Genomic DNA, 12,483 nt, shown 5'->3' on the forward strand with positions numbered 1-12,483 from the left:
TATTAGAGGCATGTGGGCAAGATCAAATAAACCAAAACAACCATAGAGATATATCAAAAAAGAATAAGAAGATAAAAACAACTTGAAAAAACAAAATAAAAATCCTTGATTACCTCAGCAGGACAAGACGGAGCTGGATGCATGTCCATCCACTTGCCAAAGTTTTGAGGCCCACCAAACACATTGTAGTCTATAGCATGCTTGGCCATCAGGTGAAAATCATCAAAAACAGCTAGATGTAAGGGAGAGAACAAGGAACACTAACTAACGGTTCATGTATTGCAAAAAGAGAGGGAAAGAATAGAAGTTTCAACACGGATGGCGGAGTTGCCGTGTGGCGTCAGACATGGGTGGCATGCACAGACAACCATGGCTAACAAGGTATTCATGTCTTGTTAGCCACAGATGGTTGCCGTATCGGTATTTTTTCATATGTTATGCAGCATCGAAATTGAAGAATGTCGTGCAAAAGAAAGGAGGCAGAACTAACCTGCAGTTTCCCATATTTCGTATCAGTTATCTTGTCTGCGGCGAGCATAGCCTTGACAGCATCGTACGTCCATGCAGAAACAACAAACTTATGTGGAGGTGGCGGGCCTCCTATCCCAGTAAAATCAATGGTGGACAGATCAAGACGATCCATGTACATGAGCTGGTGTACACAATTTGAAAGAAAAAAATGTCAGTTGCCATCATCCTATGTTGAAAAAAGTAGCTAATGTGTATTCCTTTAGTCATCAAGTTGTAGGGATGAAAGAAAAAAAGAGTTGTCAACTATCTGTGTTGTTGTGCTGGCAGTTGCCACCTTATTATAATGATAGTTGCCACAAGGTCAACATCATGGTTGCCATGCATATTGTATAAACAGAGCATGGATGTATGAAATGAACATTTTTTATGTGTGATGTTGAAATATGATATTGCCTTGAAGGCAGCAACCACGGATGTCATGGATCAAATAGAAGTCGCCTTCACACGTAAACAAAATTACATAAAAACAAATGAAAAACAAAAGGGTTGCCATGCATGATCTTGTATGGTTCACACTAATCAACAGCTCGCATGTTTCATTTGGGAAAACATTCAACATGGTAAGAGTGTGTGCAAAGGAGCAGGGGAAAAATACCATTAAATGGAGTCGGCAACCCTTCTGGTACATCTTGTTTGGGAATGCGTCATGGAGGAAGTCCGTGATGAATTTACACCAATTCATGTTCTTCACGTCTTTCAGCTTCACCCGCACGACGCAAATTTTAGGACAAAGAAGTTGCCGCATCAGCATTCAAAGATGAGGAAAACATCAAAAAATTGGCAGTGACTAGATTACAGATGACATCAGAGTCAAAAGATCGAATGAAGAAAGGAGTAGAGATAGATCATTCACCAGTATGGGGAAGCACTTGTTGCTTGGGCGAAGAGAAGTGGTAGGCGCAAAAACAGCTGATATATGGTACATGAGGAGCTTCATCTTAAAAATCTCGCCATGGGTTTTCATGCCCTCTAGCGAATTTGCCAGCACAGTCGTGTTCGACATGGATGCCATCCCAGGAAACAAACGGCCAAACAACGTTTCCTCAATCTTATTATCAACCTCATATGTGACTTTGATTTCTCCACGGAGCACAGCCAAAGTGCAGAACATGGATTCCTCGTCCAACGGCAGTCTTCCACGTCCCGGAATCACAAATTCCCTAGAGGTAGGATCTTAAATTTCACCGAGCCAGTCGCATACAGGGTTCACTAGGTTCTTCACCGAACATCCATCAGAGCCTGCATCCCCATCTCACCAGAAGCTCCCTTCTGGTTGTCAGTAAATCCCTCGGTCATTATGGTCAGGCGTTCTTGTGAAGCCCTATTGCGACAATGTTTCTTCTTCTGCATAACATACAAATGATCATGTGTTGCCATGTTTCAGTGTCATAAAAACTTACTTCCTAACAGACGATTGCAAACTCAATGTGACATTAAAAAACATATGGGGGTGGAATAATTAACTCATCGCCGTCTTTTGTCCATCCAGTTGCGCGATTCTGTTGCGGTAACTCCATGCAGTCATCATCATCGTCTTGATGGTCACAGCAAGCCATTGTGCTAAGGTAAGAACAAAACAAATGTCAGCGTGAAAATAAAACACAGGCCACAGATACACAAAGAACTGCATAAAGCAAGTATTCACTTGATATCATCGATGAAACAGAAAATTAAAACTCTAGTGGTTGCCCCAATGTTTAAGCATCTGAAAAGAGGACAGTAATTGCCATGTGATGAACATACACAAAAAAGGCAGAAAAAATAAATCAAAATGGAAAAACAAATGCAGAAGCATGTCAAACTGGACATGTATGAACTTATGAAGGAAGCAGTTGCCACTTAATAGAATGTACTTGCCACATGGGCTCAATTGAAAAATGGCAAAAGATGAGGCAATATCATAGGAACATCCACACCCCCTATGATTGTCCAACAGGAAATGTGGTAACTAAACACATTGGCTTCATTTGAAAAATGTACAGATAATAAGGCACTTAAACAAATGTTCAAGTTGCCATGTTAGCATAAGACAGCACAAATAAAGGCACACATCTTCCACTGCACAAACAAATAATGCGGCAACTCACACCCTGTCCTCATATAAAAATGTGTTGCCATATGTTCACATGCAAATGTACTAGGTTGAAATTGCCATGTTAAAATGCAAGACAATTCAAAAATGTTGAAAACATCCACTAAACAACCTGGAATGTGGAAATTCACACCCTAGCCTCATATTAAAAATGAGTTGCCACGTAATACAGCCAAATATGTTTAGATATCACAAATCAGCATGGCAAAACACAGATTGAGTCTATGGAACAGTGAATTTGCCACACTATCTTGCCTACAGTATGGCAACAACCATAGTGTTTTTACAAAATTAGTTGCCACATGGAAAGCATATATATGTGGCAATTGACACAATGGATAAGGTATTTAGTTGTCATCCAGTGCAGATAGTTGCTGAAACTGCCATGACTGCCTTTATACTACACTTTGAAAAACAACTACCTAAATCTAGGTTTCATCGGCAACTATCATAACCTGAAATTCAACAACGAAAAACTTCCTACACTGATGGCAATAGCATTTCGAAGCAATACATAACTAACAACTACAAAAACGCCGGCTCAAACGCAAGGCAAAACAGGGATGTGGCCGCGCACAGGCCGAGCCACACCGGCATGACTGCCACCGCAGCGGCGACGAAACTGCGCAATGCCACCCTAAAACGATAAGCACGGGACTCCGCCGCCGACAGGAACGCCGGAGCACCGCGATCCGCCGATCTCGATGAGTCTCAAGCAGAAAATCAGCCACATATTGGAGGGGGAAATGCAGGCAACAAATGTGAGCGTGGGAAGGAGCATTACCTTCAATCTGCGGGGCACTCCGGCAAAGACGCTCCGGTCCGGCGAGCCCCACCGACAGCCGTGAATGCCGTCGACTCTTCTGCCTCTGCCGCCGCCTTCTCCTCTCGGCTTCTCCTCCAATCGACTGAACTGCTATGTGGGTTGGGTGAGTAATGAAGTGGAGCGGGTAAATGGAGCCGCGGGCGAGGGAGGGCGAAGTGGCGAGACGTGGTTGACGGCAACCGCAGTCGGGCGTGGCGTGCGGGCGCCAGGGCGGTTCCACCGCACGCTCTCGAGTGGCAACCTTTGACCGCCGAGAGATAACCGGCGTGCGGGCGATCTCTCTCACACACCACACACGCGAGTTGTCCTACGTGGCACACAAAATCAGTCAAATCGTGCCAAGATTCGTGCAGAACTTACTGAACGGCGATGGAGACGTGTGGATGAGTTGGCTAACACCCACACGTGTGGACGTTAGTGTTTCCGTTTTATTTTTATTTTAGCGGAAGGCGGCCAACAGAGGCAATAGAAGTGGCGTTAATTAGCTAGTACGAAGATGACGAGGAAGAAATCTTTACCGGCTGGTCGATGTCCCCGTGTGCGGCAGTGGAGGGGGGTCGCCGGTGCCAGTCCGGGCGCCTGGCTGGGTTAGGCGGTCGGGGGATTTTTTATTTTTTTTGCTTTGCCTGGGCGGTGAGACTGGGGAGGAAGGAGCTACGGCGTTGGTGAGGAGGAAAGGGATCCCCGGTCGCGGGCTTGGAGCGGCGCCGCTGCAGGTGGGTAAGGCGGCTGGAGCTGGGTTCGCTGGTGGCGATGCGGACGGCTGGCGTTTTTCGATGCTCAGGAGCTCGGGGAAAGAGAATGCGCGTGGGGGAGCTGGGGAGGCGGGTGCTGCTTTTCTTTTCAGGAATTTCTTTTCAACTCACGTGACACTGTAAAAGAAGTCTCTTTCTATAAATAGTAATAATAATCAAAAACACTATGTATATACCACAAAAAAGTTCTGGATTTTTTTGTTTACATATATGTGCGTATACAAATGTAGCTATGTATGAAACTTCATAAATAAATATATTTTATATATTTGTACCACAATAAGGCCGGACCCCCTATTTCATCCTTAAACATGCGGAACATCCGCCCGGTTAGTGGCTGGTCAAAAAGAGTTGATCCAACCCGACCCCTCACTTAGTCCCTATATTTCCGAACTGGTCGGCGCCCCTCAAATCGGGATTAAATATAGGGACGATATGAGGGCGTCCGAATGCGACCGGGCACCCCGCTCCAGGTCATGGTGGTCCCACTTGCAGTCACCTGAAGCTCCTTCCTCTCATCTCTGCACAGCATGAAGGATGCAACAGCATAGCGAGCTGGCCTCGCGAGCTTCTGCTCCGACTTGCGTGTTGGAGAGGAGCTTGCGTCAAGTCGGAGGCACCAAATTTTAGTCAACTGGCTTAAATAGTCGCATCGGCGGATCTCGGTAAGCTTCTTTATTGTTGCATAGGTCAACCAATTCTTGTTGTCTGAACGAAGTAGCTTGACACTGGATTTCATTTCAACCTTGATGATTGTTCATCCAGTGTTAAGTTCATCTCGTTCATATACATTGATAGCCCTACTACAATGAAAGAGATTTTTAAATTGTCATCAGAATTTACTTTATTCGGCACATTGTGATTCAAAAAGAACCATGAAAACATCAATGTTTCATTTGTGAAGGAGATATACCATGGCTATTAATATTCTCTCTGATAAACAGAGAAAATTAATAGTGACAATCTATCTCCTTAACAAAGGGTGCAATGATGGCTGAAACTTATTTTGGATGATCTGGCTATTTAACTGGTCGACTATGCGGTGAGGTGGGACTAAACATCTTAAACATGCTGGCCCAATATAGATGTGAAAATCTTAAGAGCCTGTTTGAGACTGCTCCGCTCCTTAAAATTCAGCTCCGCTCCAGAAAACACAAACCAAACGGGGTAGCTTCATGATGTGCCGCTCCACAAAAAAACTAGAATCTGGGGTACAACTCCTAATTTTTTATGAAGCTCTTTAGGGGGTGCTCCAAAAAACTCGAGAAGCTGGAGTTGGGTGGAAATTAACCACCACTGCCACCAGTAAGTGGATACCCCTTCGTTTCTCCCCCCTCAACCAATCAAATAGATCATTTCTACCAAATTTTCCATTCTTGAAGCTGGAGCTAGATGGAAGCCAAACAGTCTCTTTGATAGTGCTATAACTTCTGGATGAAACTGCTTCAAAATGAATTTAGTGAAGCAAAACTGATTTTTGTGGAGCGGAGCGGTCCCAAACAAGCCCTAAGTGTTTTTTAACAGCGTCGACTGAGCTTTTCTTTTCTTTTACCAATCTGAGCCATAGCATCCATGCATATGTGACAGATATTGCCGTTTCTGTGTTGGATTGGATGCCACCCACGACCGTCCACCCGGTGTACTCCCAAGGATAGATACCACGGTAGTGTTCATTAATTTGCGGGTCTCTCTATCGGCCGTCAGGCGTCAATCTAGTATTTCAAGCCTCCTTTGGTTTAGAGGAATATTATAGGAATTTCATAGGATAGAATTTCTCCAGGAAAAATTCCTTTAAAGCCCTTTGATTTGTAGGAACGGAATCCTATTTTTATGGAGAAATTTTTCCTATCCTCCATATTTTATAGGAAAATAAACATTAGCCTAGACTCAATGGAAAAAATCCTATGACGTGAATCAAAGGGCATCTCTTTTCCTATTCCTACTCATAAGATTTGAGATACATGTCATCTCACTTCCTATGACTTTCCTATTCGTACGATTTTCCTACCCTATGAACCAAAGGAGGCCTGAGTGAGTTTTACTTTGCACAATCCTTTGTGTGAGGGTGAAACGTAACTAAATACCTTCAACATACTGTATTTCCCATGACGGATATGCAGATACTTTTATGGGAATGCATGGTGTGCCCATGAACACACAAGCCAGGAATAATCTATATCCATCCTCCGGGTGCATCAAGCCAGGAACAAGTGGCAAAATTCTGAAACTGATAATATATTCGGACGCAGCTAAATAGCATCAACACATTTCATCCAAAATCGTCTAGTAATTAATCCTCATATGGTTAACCCATTCATGGACGCATGCGATAGACGGTACACCACCCTCTCCACCAGCTAAACACCGAGCTTTGGCGATCGAGCATGTGCATAGCTGCATGCGCCACACCAAAACCAGCGCTTTTTGTAGTTTTTCTAAGCTCATTGGACCGTCCTAGAATCAGACCGGATGGAACCAATTGAACCAGGCGGTTCTTTACCGGTTTTCTTCTGAACCAGGAGGAGAAAACCAGACCCACGAAATGGAAAAAGCTGGCTCCCAGTGGGAGTCGAACTCAGAGTGCATCTATCCATTGGCCGTCTCGACACAAGTGTTCGGTGGATCGCATCGTGGGGGAAATCCAACCTATTTGGCGCGTAGGTCACTAAATGGAGAACTGGCGCATACACCATCCGCTCCCTTTTGGGCCAGCTCAGTTCGGCAATCCTTCCCCACCGGTTTGGGCAAGGTTCCAGAACCTTCGAAGAACCTTTTTAACTTATTTTTAATTTTGGTTTTTAATTTTTTTTCCTTTATTTTTCTTTTTTCTTTACATCTTCTTTTCTTATTTATTTTTCCCATTTTGTTTTCCTTTACTGTTATTTTTTTATTTTCGTTCTTTTTTTCCTATTCCTTCTCATTTATTGGCCATCTTTCAAAATTATGAACATATTTTGTCAAATGCTGAATATTTTTTGAACAGTGAACATTTTTCAAAATCATGAATAATTTTAAAATTCGAGGTTTTTTACAAATTCATTAAATTTTCTAAATTCATTAATGAAATTGCATAGACAAACATTTTTGGAAAAAGTGAACATTTTTCTCGAATCGGCAAACATTTGTCAGAAATTCGGGAAACAATTTTTTTAATTCACTAATATTTGGTATTTAAATAATGAACATTTTTTGAATTCATGAATTTTTTTTTAAATCGTGAATATTTTTCAAATTCTCAAAACTTTTTTACAATTTATTGCACATTTTTAAAATCATGAACATATTTCAAGTTCGTATTACAATTAAATGAACATTTTTTGATATTATGATTTATTTGAAACTCATGAAACATTTTTGTAATCTTGTGAACATTTTTTGAAATTTGGGAACCATTTATGAAATTCATAACCATCGTAATTTGAGAAAACATTGAAGTGGTAAACTTTGTAAAAACAGTTATGAACATATTTAAAATATTCATGCATAGTTTCCTGATTTCGCAAACGTTTGTTTCAAATTTATTAAAATTTTGCAAACGCATATTTTCTTGATTTCGCAAACATTTTTTGAAATCATGAACATTTTTTATTCACATGCATTTGTTTCAAAATCGCGACATTTTCTAAATAGGGTAACATTTTAAAAAAATCATGAACATGTTTTGGATTCCAAACATTTTTATTAGTTTTTGAATTGAATTCATGGACTTTTTATCATTTTTATAGTTTCTTTTTTATGGGTTTCATAAGCATAGGACGGAGATCAAAGGAAGGATCAAGCCGTTGTGTGACTTGGCAGGCGTGTGTGCGTGTAAGTAGTGGGTTAGCTAGTGTGTGCGTGCGCGTGGTGGCTAGGATGTGTGTGGCCGTGTGCTATTTAAGCAGGTGGTAGTGGCCGTGAGGGGCCTGAGGAGAGATGTAGTTTTTAGGTGTGTGTGTGCGCGCTCATTATGAGGAGTGATAGCCGGAGTTTAGTCTTCAGTTATGTAGTCTCTCATGTATCAACCGGTGTGGTCTTCTTTGTGAGGGTTCGTCTCTTCAGATTTCATCCTCCAGTCGACGGCTCATATCGGTGATGTTTTGGGATGCAGTCAAAAGGCTCATCTGTGAGTTTTGGCGGATCTCACTTCGGCCAATTTCCCTTCAACGATGAGATGCAATCTATGAATGATGACTTGACGTAGAGGACATGGTTGTGCAATGGGACTAGTGCATGTAGTTGCTGGGATTGTCGGAAAGTGGTGGTGACAACACAAAATTGACTTTGATTTGATGGTGCTTCTTGAGCATCTGGTCTTGAGCTCTGGGGGTGAAAACTCTAGTTCTGAACTGAGATTATACCTGGCAATGACGATGTTATTTGCATCGTTCCCTTGTTGAAGGCATTGCTCGGATGTGCTCTGGATTCGTTCTTCAGGGTGAAAACCTAGATTCTGCCAGAATCCGGTAATGATGGCGTTTGTGCCATTTCTTCCTGAAGGCGTTGCTGTTGAAGAGACTCGTTGTCCTTGTGGTGTCAAGAGATGGTTGGTGCGGATATGGTTGTTGTTGTAGTTTGTCGGTTGTGTTGATCGGTTTAGAGGACTTTTTCTTTCTCACTCGGGCATAGTTTTGGTTTTATATGACTTTGCTATTTATCCGCGTGTTTATTTGTGTGTGTGCGTTGGTATTGGCTATGTGCATCCTAATAATGCAGAGACCGGATATGTGCTTATTGTGTTTGTATTCACTTAATGCTTTATTTTGAGTCAATAAAATCCATCCTTTATCAAAAAATCAACCGGTGCGGTATGTGTCACCGCCTTGAGTTTGTGCTCCAAAAGGAAGCGCTATTCGTGTGGCAAGGTGTTTGTGCACACAAAAAACTAGTGTGCTCCGTCTTTCATCTTCGTCTAAGCGAGTCGAAGAGAGAGCTATCCAAGTTTGTCCCAGTAGAAAATGCCTTTAGCGGGGAACGAGAATAACGGCGGTGACACGAGATATTTTCGGTGGAGTGAAATTATTCATTGCTACAACACCTTTCTATGATCCGGTGGCCCAGATCGTCCAGAAGTGAGATCAGACCGTCCAAAACACATAAAAAAACAAGATGGACGGCCGGATGTGCCAAAACGCTGAGAAAGCCCGGTGCTTGTCTATGATCTTATTTGAGGATGCCTCGTGCGAACAGAAACGAGTCATGTAAATAGTACGCTCGCACTGTCGGTGACACTCATAACCAGGAGGGTCTTTTAGCGAACAGGCAAATGCACTCTGCTCTCACTCATGCATGTGCGCTTGCTCAAACCATTCATGCACTATCACATTTACATACTCCCTCCATTTCAAAATATAGTGTGCCCGCACTTTCCGAGGTCCAACTTTGATCAAAAATTTAACCAACGAGACCAACTGTAGCGGGAGAAAAAAATATGTAATTGAAAACTTCTTTCGAATACGAATTCACTGATATAAATTTTGCTCCCGCCGCAATCGGTCTTAGTAGTTAAATTTACTGTCAAAGTTGAAGTACGGGAATAAAGAAAGCACTACATTGTGGAATGGAGGGAGTATGTTAGAGCATCTCCAACAGCCGCGCTACGTGCCACGTGCTAAAAATTAGTTTGACGCGCGCCGTTCGTCTGGTTTTGCGCGGCCATCAGCGCTGGCTCCAACAACCGCTCTAAAATGTAGCGCGCGCGCCGCTCCAGCAGCGCGCGTGACTCGCCAGGGCATGCATATATGGCATTTTAGACACAAAATAAATTTAAAAACATTCAAAATGCAATGAACATGACATATAAATTTTCACACAAACAAGTTGATAAATAAAAGTTCGTGCCCACAAGTTGATCCAACCATATTCAAAATGGAAACCAAGTTCAAGACACAAACGAAAGACACATCAATCCTCCTCCTCGTCTTCGTCCTCATCTTCGGAAGACGATTCTGCCTCCTCCGAAGATGATTCTTCCTCCCTCTCCTCATCGTGCACCGCATCACGTGAAGCTCCGACGGTGTTGGCAAGATCTTCAATGGCATCTTCATGAGAATGTGTGTGAGGAGGCACATCGAAAGACATTCCGCCCATGGCGACCGGAGGTGCACCCATGCCTCCCATGAGAGAAGCAAAACTCATGCCTCCCATGACGGCCATAGCGTCGGAGGGGTGCTCCAAAGCCACCCATGCCTCCCATGGCACCAAGGCCACCGCCACCCATGGCGCCCACGGAACCTCCGAAGCCACCCATGCCACCCATGGCGCCAAGGCCACCGTCACCCATTGCGTCGAGGCCACCGTCACCCATTGCACGAACCATGGCTCTTTGTTGAATTAAGACCTCTTCACGTGAAAGATTGACAAACTTCTTTTGCGCCTCATTGAGGTTAGATGTTTGAGAAGAACAAGTGCTTCTCCCATTCCAACAATCTTGTTCGCTCCTCATTGCTCATCTTCCTCTCCTCCAAAGCCACCTTCCTCTCCTCGGACGCCAACCTCCTCTCCTCGGCTGCGGCATCTTGGTTCCTTGCCATTTTCCTCAACTCGTTGGCTTCTTTTCTCGCCTTCACAATAGCTTCCATAGCATTTTAGCTCATCATCTCCTTTCCTCTTCTTCTTTTCTTTTGCGTCTTTCTTGCACCCATCCGGTCGTTTTGGCTTCGAGTATGAAACCGAGTTGTGTGGGGGGCTTCTCTTGCCGTCATCACTTGATGCATCATCCTCCTCCTCCTCGTCATCATCATTCAACTCAATTGTTCGCTTGCATTTGTTGCTCAAATTCAAATCATCCAAATCTTCACGCTTCTTCCATTTCTTGGCAGCGGTGGACAGGTCGCGGCTATAAGATGGGGTGAGCGGGGTGCGGGCGCGTGCGTCCATGGGGTGCAGTTCGCCGGCGCCGGCGCGCGGGGGGCGTAGGAGGCGGAGAGGAGAGAGTGTGGCGCAAGCGCTCGAGTGTGCTGCGCGCGGAAGCGGGCGCCCCAAATACACCGTGCGAGATAGCGAATCGGACAGCGCGCCCAACTCCTTATACCGCACGCGCGATTATTACGGGCCCGCTGGAGACACCCGGCGGGTTGCGCGCGCGCTAAAATGACCAAATTTACGGCGCGGCGTTTGTTTAGCGCGACCGTTGGAGATGCTCTTAGGTATGTGACTTTGCCACACGTACACACACATACACTCTAATTTTGAAGATTAACAGAAGGAGAAAAGAAGGAATTAAAACTCACACTTCAATCTATTATTTCTAGCAACCATCATATTAGAATCTTTAATAAAAAGCACACTATTATTTACATTGGACACAGAGATATTCTTACAAACATGCTAGTGTGGTAGCATCGGCGTACACGTGTAAAATAGATTTTTGCTTATTGATTTAGTGTGCGTCTGTACTTGCTTTGCTTGCTGCTTGTCCTGCTGCTGCCCGTCCTCACTGGAGCTCGTCCAATCCTACCGTCGAGCATGCATGGACGGCTCGGTGCAGTGACTCGGCCTGAACCGACGGTGCGCACGGCTCCACGACTGTCCCGGCCTGCCGCTCCGTCAGCTCGTACAGCACGGCGACATTGGCCGGCTCGGCCGCATTGTACACGTATCCTCCTCTGAGCACACCCCGATCTATGGCATCATCTCCTCCTCATCCTCGTCTTTGTCTCGGGGGAAAAGCCACTCCAACATATCGCTCGGCATTGCGTGGTGCGCCGCGCCGGGGGACAGATCTAGAACGTCGCCATCCACCTCCCATGCTTGGACAACGACTCTGTTTACTTCCTCGCCATGGCGCTTCGCTCCGAACAGCATCAGCCGCTCAGCGCCGGCACGACCAGGCGCGACGCCCCATGTGTAAACGCTGGCGTCTGGTCTCAGGCAACATGTGCGACCCCACCGCCGTTTGCAAGGTGAATATCATTACATCGTATCATGTAAAACCAATGTTTTGGATCCTAAGTAGTACTTTTTTCTCGAGGGGCAGCGAAATTCAGGGTTACCACGGTAACCATGGATTGCCGGAAAACATTCGGACGAAATTTAAAATCAAATTTTGAATTCAAATATTTCTAAGTTGATATAGATACAGTTTTAACTCTGTGAAATCAGTAAACATCCTGTAGCGTGGTGGCTGTTCACACGCACCAACCTCTGCAGTTAACTCTCATATCTCGAGTTCGTTTCCTATCCACTTACATAATTTTGCAACTTTCATTTTTTTTCTTTTGCATTCTAAAAAAGAAAGAAAAATGAGAGAGGAAAGATTCGAACCCGCGACTCCAAAGCGCATGCGTTTGCCACCATCA

General features: G+C 44.3%; 1 pseudogene; it reads right to left on the reverse strand.

Annotated features, from left to right (window-relative positions):
* Nucleotides 1–11,564: 11,564 nt before the first annotated feature.
* Nucleotides 11,565–12,079, reverse strand: LOC119295555 (annotated as a pseudogene).
* Nucleotides 12,080–12,483: the final 404 nt, after the last annotated feature.

The sequence above is a fragment of the Triticum dicoccoides genome, chromosome 1A, assembly GCF_002162155.2.
Source record: "Triticum dicoccoides isolate Atlit2015 ecotype Zavitan chromosome 1A, WEW_v2.0, whole genome shotgun sequence".
Lineage (NCBI taxonomy): Eukaryota > Viridiplantae > Streptophyta > Magnoliopsida > Poales > Poaceae > Triticum > Triticum dicoccoides.